Source organism: Schistocerca serialis, chromosome 1 (genome assembly GCF_023864345.2).
Source record: "Schistocerca serialis cubense isolate TAMUIC-IGC-003099 chromosome 1, iqSchSeri2.2, whole genome shotgun sequence".
NCBI lineage: Eukaryota > Metazoa > Arthropoda > Insecta > Orthoptera > Acrididae > Schistocerca > Schistocerca serialis.
The window spans coordinates 57,672,471-57,688,058 of record NC_064638.1 but is presented as its reverse complement, the minus strand read 5'-3'; positions in this window follow the sequence as shown (position 1 = coordinate 57,688,058).

The window sequence follows — 15,588 nt, the reverse complement described above, 5'->3', positions numbered from 1 at the left end:
AGTTAGAGTGTCAGTCCTCTTGTACTTAAGTTAACATTGTGCCTTTTGCATTAAATTCGGATGCAATTTCTGCGTTTCGTCATCAATAAGAAGGTCCAAGGGATACAGTACACCTGAAGTGAAGCATCGGAATCTAAAACTGGACTCACAGGAGAGGTTCAAATCATTGTAAGTTAAAGTGTCAGTCCTCTTGTACTTAAGTCGGCATTGTGGCTTTTGTATTAAATTCGGATGCAATTTCTGTGTTTCATGGTCAATGAGAAGTTCCAAGGGATACAGTAAACCTGAAGTGAAGCATCGGAATCTAACACTGGACTGACAGGAGAGGTTCAAATCATAGAAAGTGAGAGTGTCAGTCCTCTTGTACTTAAGTCGGCATTGTGCCTTTTGTATTAAATTCGGATGCAAACTCTGTGTTTCGTCGTCAATAAGAAGTTCCATGGGATACAGTAAACCTGAAGTGAAGCATCGGAATCTGAAACTGGACTCAGAATAGAGGTTTAAATCATAGAAAGTGAGAGTGTCAGTTCTCTTGTAATGAAGTCGGCATTGTGCCTTTTGTATTAAATTCCGATGCAATTTCTGTGTTTCATCGTCAATAAGAAGGTGCAAAGTATGCAGTAAACCTGAAGTGAAGCATCGGAATGTAAAACTGGACTCACAGGAGAGGTTCAAATAATAGAAAGTGAGAGTGTCATTCCTCTTGTAATTAAGTCGGTATTGTGCCTTTTGTATTATATTCGGATGCAATTTCTGTGTTTCATCGTCAATAAGAAAGTCCGAGGGATACAGTAAACCTGAAGTAAAGCATCGGAATCTAAAACTGGCCTCACAGGAGAGGGTTGAATCATAGAAATTTAGAGTGTCAGTCCTCTTGTTCTTAAGTCGGCATTGTGACATTTGAATTAAATTCAGATGCAAACTCAGTGTTTCATCGGCAGTAAGAAGGTCCAAGGGATGCAGTAAACCTGAAGTGAAGCATCGGAATCTATAACTGGACTCACAGGAGAGGTTCAAATCATAGAAAGTTACCGTGTCAGCACTCTTGTACTTAAGTCGGCATTGTGCCATTTGTATTAAATTCGAAAGCAATTTCTGTGTTTCATCGTCAATAAGAAGTCCAAGTACACAAAAACCTGAAGAGAAGCATCGGAATCTAAAACTGGACTCACAGGAGAGGTTCAAATCATAGAAAGTTAGAGTGACAGTCCTCTTGTACTTAAGTTAACACTGTGCCTTTTGTATTAAATTCGGATGCAATTTCTGCGTTTCATCATCAATGAGAAGGTCCAAGGGATACAGTACACCTGAAGTGAAGTATCGGAATCTATAACTGGACTCACAGGAGAGGTTCAAATCATAGAAAGTTACCGTGTCAGTACTCTTGTACTTAAGTCGGCATTGTGCCTTTTGTATTAAATTCGGATGCTATTTCAGTGTTTCATCGTCAATAAGAAGGTGCAAGGGATACAGTAAACCTGAAGTGAAACATCGGAATCTTAAAGTGGACTCACAGGAGAGGTTCAAATCATAGAATGTGATACTATCATTCCTCTTTTACTTATGTCGGCATTGTGCCTTTTGTATTAAATTTGGATGCAATTTCTGTGTTTCATCGTCAACAAGAAGGTCCAAGGGATACAGTATACCTGAAGTGAAGCATCGGAATCTAAAAGTGGACTCACAGGAGAGGTTCAAATCAAAGAAAGTGAGGGTGTCAGTCCTCTTGTACTTAAGTCGGAATTGTGCTTTTTGTATTAAACTCGGGTGCAATTTCTGTGTTTCATCGTCAATAAGATGGTGCAAGGTATACAGTAAACCTGAAGTGAAGAATCGGAATCTAAAACTGGACTCACAGGAGAGGTTCAAATCATAGATAGTTAGGGTGTCAGTCCCCTTGTACTTAAGTCGGCATTGTGGCTTATGTATAAAATTCGGATACAAACTCTGTGTTTCATCGTCAATAAGAATTCCAAGGGATAGAGTAAACCTGAAGTGAAGCATCGGAATCTAGAACAGGACTCACAGGAGAGGTTCAAATCATAGAAATTTAGAGTGTCAGTCCTCTTGTACTTAAGTCGGCACTGTGCCTTTTGTATTAAATTTCGATGCAAACTCTGTGTTTCATCACCAATAAGATGGTCCAAGGTATACAGTAAACCTGAAGTGAAGCATCGGAATCTAAAACTGGACTCACTGGAGAGGTTCAAATCATAGAAAGTGAGAGTGTCAGTCCTCTTGTACTTAAGTCGGCGTTGTGCCTTTTGTATTAAATTCAGATGCAATTTCTGTGTTTCATCGTCAATAAGAAGGTGCAAGGTATACAGTAAACCAGAAGTGAAGCATCGGAATCTAAATCTGGACTCACAGGAGAGGTTCAAATCAAAGAAGTTGAGAGTGTCAGTCCTCTTGTACTTAAGTCGGCATTGTGCTTTTTCTATTAAATTCGGATGCAATTTCTGTGTTTTATCGTCAATAAGATGGTGCAAGGTATACAGTAAACCTGAAGTGAAGCATCGGAATCTGAAGCTGGACTCACAGGAGAGGTACAAATCATAGAAAGTGAGAGTGTCAGTCCTCTTGTACTTAAGTCGGCATTGTGCCTTTAGTATTAAATTCGGATGCAATTTCTGTGTTTCATCGTCAATAAGAAGGTCCAAGGGATACAGTAAACCTGAAGTGAAGCATCAGAATCTAAAACTGGACTCACAGGAGAGGTTCAAATCATAGAAAGTGAGAGTGTCAGTCCTCTTGTACTTAAGTCGGCATTGTGCCTTTAGTATAAAATTCGGATGCAAACTCTGTGTTTCATCGTCAATAAGAAGGTCCAATTTATATAGTAAACCTGAAGTGAAGCTTCGGTATCTAACACTTGACCCACAGGAGAGGTACAACTCATAGATAGTTAGAGTGTCAGTCCTCTTGTACTTAAGTTAACATTGTGCCTTTTGCATTAAATTCGGATGCAATTTCTGCGTTTCGTCATCAATAAGAAGGTCCAAGGGATACAGTACACCTGAAGTGAAGCATCGGAATCTAAAACTGGACTCACAGGAGAGGTTCAAATCATTGTAAGTTAAAGTGTCAGTCCTCTTGTACTTAAGTCGGCATTGTGGCTTTTGTATTAAATTCGGATGCAATTTCTGTGTTTCATGGTCAATGAGAAGTTCCAAGGGATACAGTAAACCTGAAGTGAAGCATCGGAATCTAACACTGGACTGACAGGAGAGGTTCAAATCATAGAAAGTGAGAGTGTCAGTCCTCTTGTACTTAAGTCGGCATTGTGCCTTTTGTATTAAATTCGGATGCAAACTCTGTGTTTCGTCGTCAATAAGAAGTTCCATGGGATACAGTAAACCTGAAGTGAAGCATCGGAATCTGAAACTGGACTCAGAATAGAGGTTTAAATCATAGAAAGTGAGAGTGTCAGTTCTCTTGTAATGAAGTCGGCATTGTGCCTTTTGTATTAAATTCCGATGCAATTTCTGTGTTTCATCGTCAATAAGAAGGTGCAAAGTATGCAGTAAACCTGAAGTGAAGCATCGGAATGTAAAACTGGACTCACAGGAGAGGTTCAAATAATAGAAAGTGAGAGTGTCAGTCCTCTTGTAATTAAGTCGGTATTGTGCCTTTTGTATTATATTCGGATGCAATTTCTGTGTTTCATCGTCAATAAGAAAGTCCGAGGGATACAGTAAACCTGAAGTAAAGCATCGGAATCTAAAACTGGCCTCACAGGAGAGGGTTGAATCATAGAAATTTAGAGTGTCAGTCCTCTTGTTCTTAAGTCGGCATTGTGACATTTGAATTAAATTCAGATGCAAACTCAGTGTTTCATCGGCAGTAAGAAGGTCCAAGGGATGCAGTAAACCTGAAGTGAAGCATCGGAATCTATAACTGGACTCACAGGAGAGGTTCAAATCATAGAAAGTTACCGTGTCAGCACTCTTGTACTTTAGTCGGCATTGTGCCATTTGTATTAAATTCGAAAGCAATTTCTGTGTTTCATCGTCAATAAGAAGTCCAAGTACACAAAAACCTGAAGAGAAGCATCGGAATCTAAAACTGGACTCACAGGAGAGGTTCAAATCATAGAAAGTTAGAGTGACAGTCCTCTTGTACTTAAGTTAACACTGTGCCTTTTGTATTAAATTCGGATGCAATTTCTGCGTTTCATCATCAATAAGAAGGTCCAAGGGATACAGTACACCTGAAGTGAAGTATCGGAATCTATAACTGGACTCACAGGAGAGGTTCAAATCATAGAAAGTTACCGTGTCAGTACTCTTGTACTTAAGTCGGCATTGTGCCTTTTGTATTAAATTCGGATGCTATTTCAGTGTTTCATCGTCAATAAGAAGGTGCAAGGGATACAGTAAACCTGAAGTGAAACATCGGAATCTTAAAGTGGACTCACAGGAGAGGTTCAAATCATAGAATGTGATACTATCATTCCTCTTTTACTTATGTCGGCATTGTGCCTTTTGTATTAAATTTGGATGCAATTTCTGTGTTTCATCGTCAACAAGAAGGTCCAAGGGATACAGTATACCTGAAGTGAAGCATCGGAATCTAAAAGTGGACTCACAGGAGAGGTTCAAATCAAAGAAAGTGAGGGTGTCAGTCCTCTTGTACTTAAGTCGGAATTGTGCTTTTTGTATTAAACTCGGGTGCAATTTCTGTGTTTCATCGTCAATAAGATGGTGCAAGGTATACAGTAAACCTGAAGTGAAGAATCGGAATCTAAAACTGGACTCACAGGAGAGGTTCAAATCATAGATAGTTAGGGTGTCAGTCCCCTTGTACTTAAGTCGGCATTGTGGCTTATGTATAAAATTCGGATACAAACTCTGTGTTTCATCGTCAATAAGAATTCCAAGGGATAGAGTAAACCTGAAGTGAAGCATCGGAATCTAGAACTGGACTCACAGGAGAGGTTCAAATCATAGAAATTTAGAGTGTCAGTCCTCTTGTACTTAAGTCGGCACTGTGCCTTTTGTATTAAATTTCGATGCAAACTCTGTGTTTCATCACCAATAAGATGGTCCAAGGTATACAGTAAACCTGAAGTGAAGCATCGGAATCTAAAACTGGACTCACTGGAGAGGTTCAAATCATAGAAAGTGAGAGTGTCAGTCCTCTTGTACTTAAGTCGGCGTTGTGCCTTTTGTATTAAATTCCGATGCAATTTCTGTGTTTCATCGTCAATAAGAAGGTGCAAGGTATACAGTAAACCAGAAGTGAAGCATCGGAATCTAAATCTGGACTCACAGGAGAGGTTCAAGTCAAAGAAGTTGAGAGTGTCAGTCCTCTTGTACTTAAGTCGGCATTGTGCTTTTTCTATTAAATTCGGATGCAATTTCTGTGTTTTATCGTCAATAAGATGGTGCAAGGTATACAGTAAACCTGAAGTGAAGCATCGGAATCTGAAGCTGGACTCACAGGAGAGGTACAAATCATAGAAAGTGAGAGTGTCAGTCCTCTTGTACTTAAGTCGGCATTGTGCCTTTAGTATTAAATTCGGATGCAATTTCTGTGTTTCATCGTTAATAAGAAGGTCCAAGGGATACAGTAAACCTGAAGTGAAGCATCAGAATCTAAAACTGGACTCACAGGAGAGGTTCAAATCATAGAAAGTGAGAGTGTCAGTCCTCTTGTACTTAAGTCGGCATTGTGCCTTTAGTATAAAATTCGGATGCAAACTCTGTGTTTCATCGTCAATAAGAAGGTCCAATTCATATAGTAAACCTGAAGTGAAGCTTCGGTATCTAACACTTGACCCACAGGAGAGGTTCAAATCATAGATAGTTAGAGTGTCAGTCCTCTTGTACTTAAGTTAACATTGTGCCTTTTGCATTAAATTCGGATGCAATTTCTGCGTTTCGTCATCAATAAGAAGGTCCAAGGGATACAGTACACCTGAAGTGAAGCATCGGAATCTAAAACTGGACTCACAGGAGAGGTTCAAATCATTGTAAGTTAAAGTGTCAGTCCTCTTGTACTTAAGTCGGCATTGTGGCTTTTGTATTAAATTCGGATGCAATTTCTGTGTTTCATGGTCAATGAGAAGTTCCAAGGGATACAGTAAACCTGAAGTGAAGCATCGGAATCTAACACTGGACTGACAGGAGAGGTTCAAATCATAGAAAGTGAGAGTGTCAGTCCTCTTGTACTTAAGTCGGCATTGTGCCTTTTGTATTAAATTCGGATGCAAACTCTGTGTTTCGTCGTCAATAAGAAGTTCCATGGGATACAGTAAACCTGAAGTGAAGCATCGGAATCTGAAACTGGACTCAGAATAGAGGTTTAAATCATAGAAAGTGAGAGTGTCAGTTCTCTTGTAATGAAGTCGGCATTGTGCCTTTTGTATTAAATTCCGATGCAATTTCTGTGTTTCATCGTCAATAAGAAGGTGCAAAGTATGCAGTAAACCTGAAGTGAAGCATCGGAATGTAAAACTGGACTCACAGGAGAGGTTCAAATAATAGAAAGTGAGAGTGTCAGTCCTCTTGTAATTAAGTCGGTATTGTGCCTTTTGTATTATATTCGGATGCAATTTCTGTGTTTCATCGTCAATAAGAAAGTCCGAGGGATACAGTAAACCTGAAGTAAAGCATCGGAATCTAAAACTGGCCTCACAGGAGAGGGTTGAATCATAGAAATTTAGAGTGTCAGTCCTCTTGTTCTTAAGTCGGCATTGTGACATTTGAATTAAATTCAGATGCAAACTCAGTGTTTCATCGGCAGTAAGAAGGTCCAAGGGATGCAGTAAACCTGAAGTGAAGCATCGGAATCTATAACTGGACTCACAGGAGAGGTTCAAATCATAGAAAGTTACCGTGTCAGCACTCTTGTACTTAAGTCGGCATTGTGCCATTTGTATTAAATTCGAAAGCAATTTCTGTGTTTCATCGTCAATAAGAAGTCCAAGTACACAAAAACCTGAAGAGAAGCATCGGAATCTAAAACTGGACTCACAGGAGAGGTTCAAATCATAGAAAGTTAGAGTGACAGTCCTCTTGTACTTAAGTTAACATTGTGCCTTTTGTATTAAATTCGGATGCAATTTCTGCGTTTCATCATCAATAAGAAGGTCCAAGGGATACAGTACACCTGAAGTGAAGTATCGGAATCTATAACTGGACTCACAGGAGAGGTTCAAATCATAGAAAGTTACCGTGTCAGTACTCTTGTACTTAAGTCGGCATTGTGCCTTTTGTATTAAATTCGGATGCTATTTCAGTGTTTCATCGTCAATAAGAAGGTGCAAGGGATACAGTAAACCTGAAGTGAAACATCGGAATCTAAAAGTGGACTCACAGGAGAGGTTCAAATCATAGAATGTGATACTATCATTCCTCTTTTACTTATGTCGGCATTGTGCCTTTTGTATTAAATTTGGATGCAATTTCTGTGTTTCATCGTCAACAAGAAGGTCCAAGGGATACAGTATACCTGAAGTGAAGCATCGGAATCTAAAAGTGGACTCACAGGAGAGGTTCAAATCAAAGAAAGTGAGGGTGTCAGTCCTCTTGTACTTAAGTCAGAATTGTGCTTTTTGTATTAAACTCGGGTGCAATTTCTGTGTTTCATCGTCAATAAGATGGTGCAAGGTATACAGTAAACCTGAAGTGAAGAATCGGAATCTAAAACTGGACTCACAGGAGAGGTTCAAATCATAGATAGTTAGGGTGTCAGTCCCCTTGTACTTAAGTCGGCATTGTGGCTTATGTATAAAATTCGGATACAAACTCTGTGTTTCATCGTCAATAAGAATTCCAAGGGATAGAGTAAACCTGAAGTGAAGCATCGGAATCTAGAACTGGACTCACAGGAGAGGTTCAAATCATAGAAATTTAGAGTGTCAGTCCTCTTGTACTTAAGTCGGCACTGTGCCTTTTGTATTAAATTTCGATGCAAACTCTGTGTTTCATCACCAATAAGATGGTCCAAGGTATACAGTAAACCTGAAGTGAAGCATCGGAATCTAAAACTGGACTCACTGGAGAGGTTCAAATCATAGAAAGTGAGAGTTTCAGTCCTCTTGTACTTAAGTCGGCGTTGTGCCTTTTGTATTAAATTCCGATGCAATTTCTGTGTTTCATCGTCAATAAGAAGGTGCAAGGTATACAGTAAACCAGAAGTGAAGCATCGGAATCTAAATCTGGACTCACAGGAGAGGTTCAAATCAAAGAAGTTGAGAGTGTCAGTCCTCTTGTACTTAAGTCGGCATTGTGCTTTTTCTATTAAATTCGGATGCAATTTCTGTGTTTTATCGTCAATAAGATGGTGCAAGGTATACAGTAAACCTGAAGTGAAGCATCGGAATCTGAAGCTGGACTCACAGGAGAGGTACAAATCATAGAAAGTGAGAGTGTCAGTCCTCTTGTACTTAAGTCGGCATTGTGCCTTTAGTATTAAATTCGGATGCAATTTCTGTGTTTCATCGTCAATAAGAAGGTCCAAGGGATACAGTAAACCTGAAGTGAAGCATCAGAATCTAAAACTGGACTCACAGGAGAGGTTCAAATCATAGAAAGTGAGAGTGTCAGTCCTCTTGTACTTAAGTCGGCATTGTGCCTTTAGTATAAAATTCGGATGCAAACTCTGTGTTTCATCGTCAATAAGAAGGTCCAATTCATATAGTAAACCTGAAGTGAAGCTTCGGTATCTAACACTTGACCCACAGGAGAGGTTCAAATCATAGATAGTTAGAGTGTCAGTCCTCTTGTACTTAAGTTAACATTGTGCCTTTTGCATTAAATTCGGATGCAATTTCTGCGTTTCGTCATCAATAAGAAGGTCCAAGGGATACAGTACACCTGAAGTGAAGCATCGGAATCTAAAACTGGACTCACAGGAGAGGTTCAAATCATTGTAAGTTAAAGTGTCAGTCCTCTTGTACTTAAGTCGGCATTGTGGCTTTTGTATTAAATTCGGATGCAATTTCTGTGTTTCATGGTCAATGAGAAGTTCCAAGGGATACAGTAAACCTGAAGTGAAGCATCGGAATCTAACACTGGACTGACAGGAGAGGTTCAAATCATAGAAAGTGAGAGTGTCAGTCCTCTTGTACTTAAGTCGGCATTGTGCCTTTTGTATTAAATTCGGATGCAAACTCTGTGTTTCGTCGTCAATAAGAAGTTCAATGGGATACAGTAAACCTGAAGTGAAGCATCGGAATCTGAAACTGGACTCAGAATAGAGGTTTAAATCATCGAAAGTGAGAGTGTCAGTTCTCTTGTAATGAAGTCGGCATTGTGCCTTTTGTATTAAATTCCGATGCAATTTCTGTGTTTCATCGTCAATAAGAAGGTGCAAAGTATGCAGTAAACCTGAAGTGAAGCATCGGAATCTGAAACTGGACTCAGAATAGAGGTTTAAATCATAGAAAGTGAGAGTGTCAGTTCTCTTGTAATGAAGTCGGCATTGTGCCTTTTGTATTAAATTCTGATGCAATTTCTGTGTTTCATCGTCAATAAGAAGGTGCAAAGTATGCAGTAAACCTGAAGTGAAGCATCGGAATGTAAAACTGGACTCACAGGAGAGGTTCAAATAATAGAAAGTGAGAGTGTCAGTCCTCTTGTAATTAAGTCGGTATTGTGCCTTTTGTATTATATTCGGATGCAATTTCTGTGTTTCATCGTCAATAAGAAAGTCCGAGGGATACAGTAAACCTGAAGTAAAGCATCGGAATCTAAAACTGGCCTCACAGGAGAGGGTTGAATCATAGAAATTTAGAGTGTCAGTCCTCTTGTTCTTAAGTCGGCATTGTGACATTTGAATTAAATTCAGATGCAAACTCAGTGTTTCATCGGCAGTAAGAAGGTCCAAGGGATGCAGTAAACCTGAAGTGAAGCATCGGAATCTATAACTGGACTCACAGGAGAGGTTCAAATCATAGAAAGTTACCGTGTCAGCACTCTTGTACTTAAGTCGGCATTGTGCCATTTGTATTAAATTCGAAAGCAATTTCTGTGTTTCATCGTCAATAAGAAGTCCAAGTACACAAAAACCTGAAGAGAAGCATCGGAATCTAAAACTGGACTCACAGGAGAGGTTCAAATCATAGAAAGTTAGAGTGACAGTCCTCTTGTACTTAAGTTAACATTGTGCCTTTTGTATTAAATTCGGATGCAATTTCTGCGTTTCATCATCAATAAGAAGGTCCAAGGGATACAGTACACCTGAAGTGAAGTATCGGAATCTATAACTGGACTCACAGGAGAGGTTCAAATCATAGAAAGTTACCGTGTCAGTACTCTTGTACTTAAGTCGGCATTGTGCCTTTTGTATTAAATTCGGATGCTATTTCAGTGTTTCATCGTCAATAAGAAGGTGCAAGGGATACAGTAAACCTGAAGTGAAACATCGGAATCTAAAAGTGGACTCACAGGAGAGGTTCAAATCATAGAATGTGATACTATCATTCCTCTTTTACTTATGTCGGCATTGTGCCTTTTGTATTAAATTTGGATGCAATTTCTGTGTTTCATCGTCAACAAGAAGGTCCAAGGGATACAGTATACCTGAAGTGAAGCATCGGAATCTAAAAGTGGACTCACAGGAGAGGTTCAAATCAAAGAAAGTGAGGGTGTCAGTCCTCTTGTACTTAAGTCGGAATTGTGCTTTTTGTATTAAACTCGGGTGCAATTTCTGTGTTTCATCGTCAATAAGATGGTGCAAGGTATACAGTAAACCTGAAGTGAAGAATCGGAATCTAAAACTGGACTCACAGGAGAGGTTCAAATCATAGATAGTTAGGGTGTCAGTCCCCTTGTACTTAAGTCGGCATTGTGGCTTATGTATAAAATTCGGATACAAACTCTGTGTTTCATCGTCAATAAGAATTCCAAGGGATAGAGTAAACCTGAAGTGAAGCATCGGAATCTAGAACTGGACTCACAGGAGAGGTTCAAATCATAGAAATTTAGAGTGTCAGTCCTCTTGTACTTAAGTCGGCACTGTGCCTTTTGTATTAAATTTCGATGCAAACTCTGTGTTTCATCACCAATAAGATGGTCCAAGGTATACAGTAAACCTGAAGTGAAGCATCGGAATCTAAAACTGGACTCACTGGAGAGGTTCAAATCATAGACAGTGAGAGTGTCAGTCCTCTTGTACTTAAGTCGGCGTTGTGCCTTTTGTATTAAATTCCGATGCAATTTCTGTGTTTCATCGTCAATAAGAAGGTGCAAGGTATACAGTAAACCAGAAGTGAAGCATCGGAATCTAAATCTGGACTCACAGGAGAGGTTCAAATCAAAGAAGTTGAGAGTGTCAGTCCTCTTGTACTTAAGTCGGCATTGTGCTTTTTCTATTAAATTCGGATGCAATTTCTGTGTTTTATCGTCAATAAGATGGTGCAAGGTATACAGTAAACCTGAAGTGAAGCATCGGAATCTGAAGCTGGACTCACAGGAGAGGTACAAATCATAGAAAGTGAGAGTGTCAGTCCTCTTGTACTTAAGTCGGCATTGTGCCTTTAGTATTAAATTCGGATGCAATTTCTGTGTTTCATCGTCAATAAGAAGGTCCAAGGGATACGGTAAACCTGAAGTGAAGCATCAGAATCTAAAACTGGACTCACAGGAGAGGTTCAAATCATAGAAAGTGAGAGTGTCAGTCCTCTTGTACTTAAGTCGGCATTGTGCCTTTAGTATAAAATTCGGATGCAAACTCTGTGTTTCATCGTCAATAAGAAGGTCCAATTCATATAGTAAACCTGAAGTGAAGCTTCGGTATCTAACACTTGACCCACAGGAGAGGTTCAAATCATAGATAGTTAGAGTGTCAGTCCTCTTGTACTTAAGTTAACATTGTGCCTTTTGCATTAAATTCGGATGCAATTTCTGCGTTTCGTCATCAATAAGAAGGTCCAAGGGATACAGTACACCTGAAGTGAAGCATCGGAATCTAAAACTGGACTCACAGGAGAGGTTCAAATCATTGTAAGTTAAAGTGTCAGTCCTCTTGTACTTAAGTCGGCATTGTGGCTTTTGTATTAAATTCGGATGCAATTTCTGTGTTTCATGGTCAATGAGAAGTTCCAAGGGATACAGTAAACCTGAAGTGAAGCATCGGAATCTAACACTGGACTGACAGGAGAGGTTCAAATCATAGAAAGTGAGAGTGTCAGTCCTCTTGTACTTAAGTCGGCATTGTGCCTTTTGTATTAAATTCGGATGCAAACTCTGTGTTTCGTCGTCAATAAGAAGTTCCATGGGATACAGTAAACCTGAAGTGAAGCATCGGAATCTGAAACTGGACTCAGAATAGAGGTTTAAATCATCGAAAGTGAGAGTGTCAGTTCTCTTGTAATGAAGTCGGCATTGTGCCTTTTGTATTAAATTCCGATGCAATTTCTGTGTTTCATCGTCAATAAGAAGGTGCAAAGTATGCAGTAAACCTGAAGTGAAGCATCGGAATCTGAAACTGGACTCAGAATAGAGGTTTAAATCATAGAAAGTGAGAGTGTCAGTTCTCTTGTAATGAAGTCGGCATTGTGCCTTTTGTATTAAATTCTGATGCAATTTCTGTGTTTCATCGTCAATAAGAAGGTGCAAAGTATGCAGTAAACCTGAAGTGAAGCATCGGAATGTAAAACTGGACTCACAGGAGAGGTTCAAATAATAGAAAGTGAGAGTGTCAGTCCTCTTGTAATTAAGTCGGTATTGTGCCTTTTGTATTATATTCGGATGCAATTTCTGTGTTTCATCGTCAATAAGAAAGTCCGAGGGATACAGTAAACCTGAAGTAAAGCATCGGAATCTAAAACTGGCCTCACAGGAGAGGGTTGAATCATAGAAATTTAGAGTGTCAGTCCTCTTGTTCTTAAGTCGGCATTGTGACATTTGAATTAAATTCAGATGCAAACTCAGTGTTTCATCGGCAGTAAGAAGGTCCAAGGGATGCAGTAAACCTGAAGTGAAGCATCGGAATCTATAACTGGACTCACAGGAGAGGTTCAAATCATAGAAAGTTACCGTGTCAGCACTCTTGTACTTAAGTCGGCATTGTGCCATTTGTATTAAATTCGAAAGCAATTTCTGTGTTTCATCGTCAATAAGAAGTCCAAGTACACAAAAACCTGAAGAGAAGCATCGGAATCTAAAACTGGACTCACAGGAGAGGTTCAAATCATAGAAAGTTAGAGTGACAGTCCTCTTGTACTTAAGTTAACATTGTGCCTTTTGTATTAAATTCGGATGCAATTTCTGCGTTTCATCATCAATAAGAAGGTCCAAGGGATACAGTACACCTGAAGTGAAGTATCGGAATCTATAACTGGACTCACAGGAGAGGTTCAAATCATAGAAAGTTACCGTGTCAGTACTCTTGTACTTAAGTCGGCATTGTGCCTTTTGTATTAAATTCGGATGCTATTTCAGTGTTTCATCGTCAATAAGAAGGTGCAAGGGATACAGTAAACCTGAAGTGAAACATCGGAATCTAAAAGTGGACTCACAGGAGAGGTTCAAATCATAGAATGTGATACTATCATTCCTCTTTTACTTATGTCGGCATTGTGCCTTTTGTATTAAATTTGGATGCAATTTCTGTGTTTCATCGTCAACAAGAAGGTCCAAGGGATACAGTATACCTGAAGTGAAGCATCGGAATCTAAAAGTGGACTCACAGGAGAGGTTCAAATCAAAGAAAGTGAGGGTGTCAGTCCTCTTGTACTTAAGTCGGAATTGTGCTTTTTGTATTAAACTCGGGTGCAATTTCTGTGTTTCATCGTCAATAAGATGGTGCAAGGTATACAGTAAACCTGAAGTGAAGAATCGGAATCTAAAACTGGACTCACAGGAGAGGTTCAAATCATAGATAGTTAGGGTGTCAGTCCCCTTGTACTTAAGTCGGCATTGTGGCTTATGTATAAAATTCGGATACAAACTCTGTGTTTCATCGTCAATAAGAATTCCAAGGGATAGAGTAAACCTGAAGTGAAGCATCGGAATCTAGAACTGGACTCACAGGAGAGGTTCAAATCATAGAAATTTAGAGTGTCAGTCCTCTTGTACTTAAGTCGGCACTGTGCCTTTTGTATTAAATTTCGATGCAAACTCTGTGTTTCATCACCAATAAGATGGTCCAAGGTATACAGTAAACCTGAAGTGAAGCATCGGAATCTAAAACTGGACTCACTGGAGAGGTTCAAATCATAGAAAGTGAGAGTGTCAGTCCTCTTGTACTTAAGTCGGCGTTGTGCCTTTTGTATTAAATTCCGATGCAATTTCTGTGTTTCATCGTCAATAAGAAGGTGCAAGGTATACAGTAAACCAGAAGTGAAGCATCGGAATCTAAATCTGGACTCACAGGAGAGGTTCAAATCAAAGAAGTTGAGAGTGTCAGTCCTCTTGTACTTAAGTCGGCATTGTGCTTTTTCTATTAAATTCGGATGCAATTTCTGTGTTTTATCGTCAATAAGATGGTGCAAGGTATACAGTAAACCTGAAGTGAAGCATCGGAATCTGAAGCTGGACTCACAGGAGAGGTACAAATCATAGAAAGTGAGAGTGTCAGTCCTCTTGTACTTAAGTCGGCATTGTGCCTTTAGTATTAAATTCGGATGCAATTTCTGTGTTTCATCGTCAATAAGAAGGTCCAAGGGATACAGTAAACCTGAAGTGAAGCATCAGAATCTAAAACTGGACTCACAGGAGAGGTTCAAATCATAGAAAGTGAGAGTGTTAGTCCTCTTGTACTTAAGTCGGCATTGTGCCTTTAGTATAAAATTCGGATGCAAACTCTGTGTTTCGTCGTCAATAAGAAGGTCCAATTCATATAGTAAACCTGAAGTGAAGCTTCGGTATCTAACACTTGACCCACAGGAGAGGTTCAAATCATAGATAGTTAGAGTGTCAGTCCTCTTGTACTTAAGTTAACATTGTGCCTTTTGCATTAAATTCGGATGCAATTTCTGCGTTTCGTCATCAATAAGAAGGTCCAAGGGATACAGTACACCTGAAGTGAAGCATCGGAATCTAAAACTGGACTCACAGGAGAGGTTCAAATCATTGTAAGTTAAAGTGTCAGTCCTCTTGTACTTAAGTCGGCATTGTGGCTTTTGTATTAAATTCGGATGCAATTTCTGTGTTTCATGGTCAATGAGAAGTTCCAAGGGATACCGTAAACCTGAAGTGAAGCATCGGAATCTAACACTGGACTGACAGGAGAGGTTCAAATCATAGAAAGTGAGAGTGTCAGTCCTCTTGTACTTAAGTCGGCATTGTGCCTTTTGTATTAAATTCGGATGCAAACTCTGTGTTTCGTCGTCAATAAGAAGTTCCATGGGATACAGTAAACCTGAAGTGAAGCATCGGAATCTGAAACTGGACTCAGAATAGAGGTTTAAATCATCGAAAGTGAGAGTGTCAGTTCTCTTGTAATGAAGTCGGCATTGTGCCTTTTGTATTAAATTCCGATGCAATTTCTGTGTTTCATCGTCAATAAGAAGGTGCAAAGTATGCAGTAAACCTGAAGTGAAGCATCGGAATGTAAAACTGGACTCACAGGAGAGGTTCAAATAATAGAAAGTGAGAGTGTCAGTCCTCTTGTAATTAAGTCGGTATTGTGCCTTTT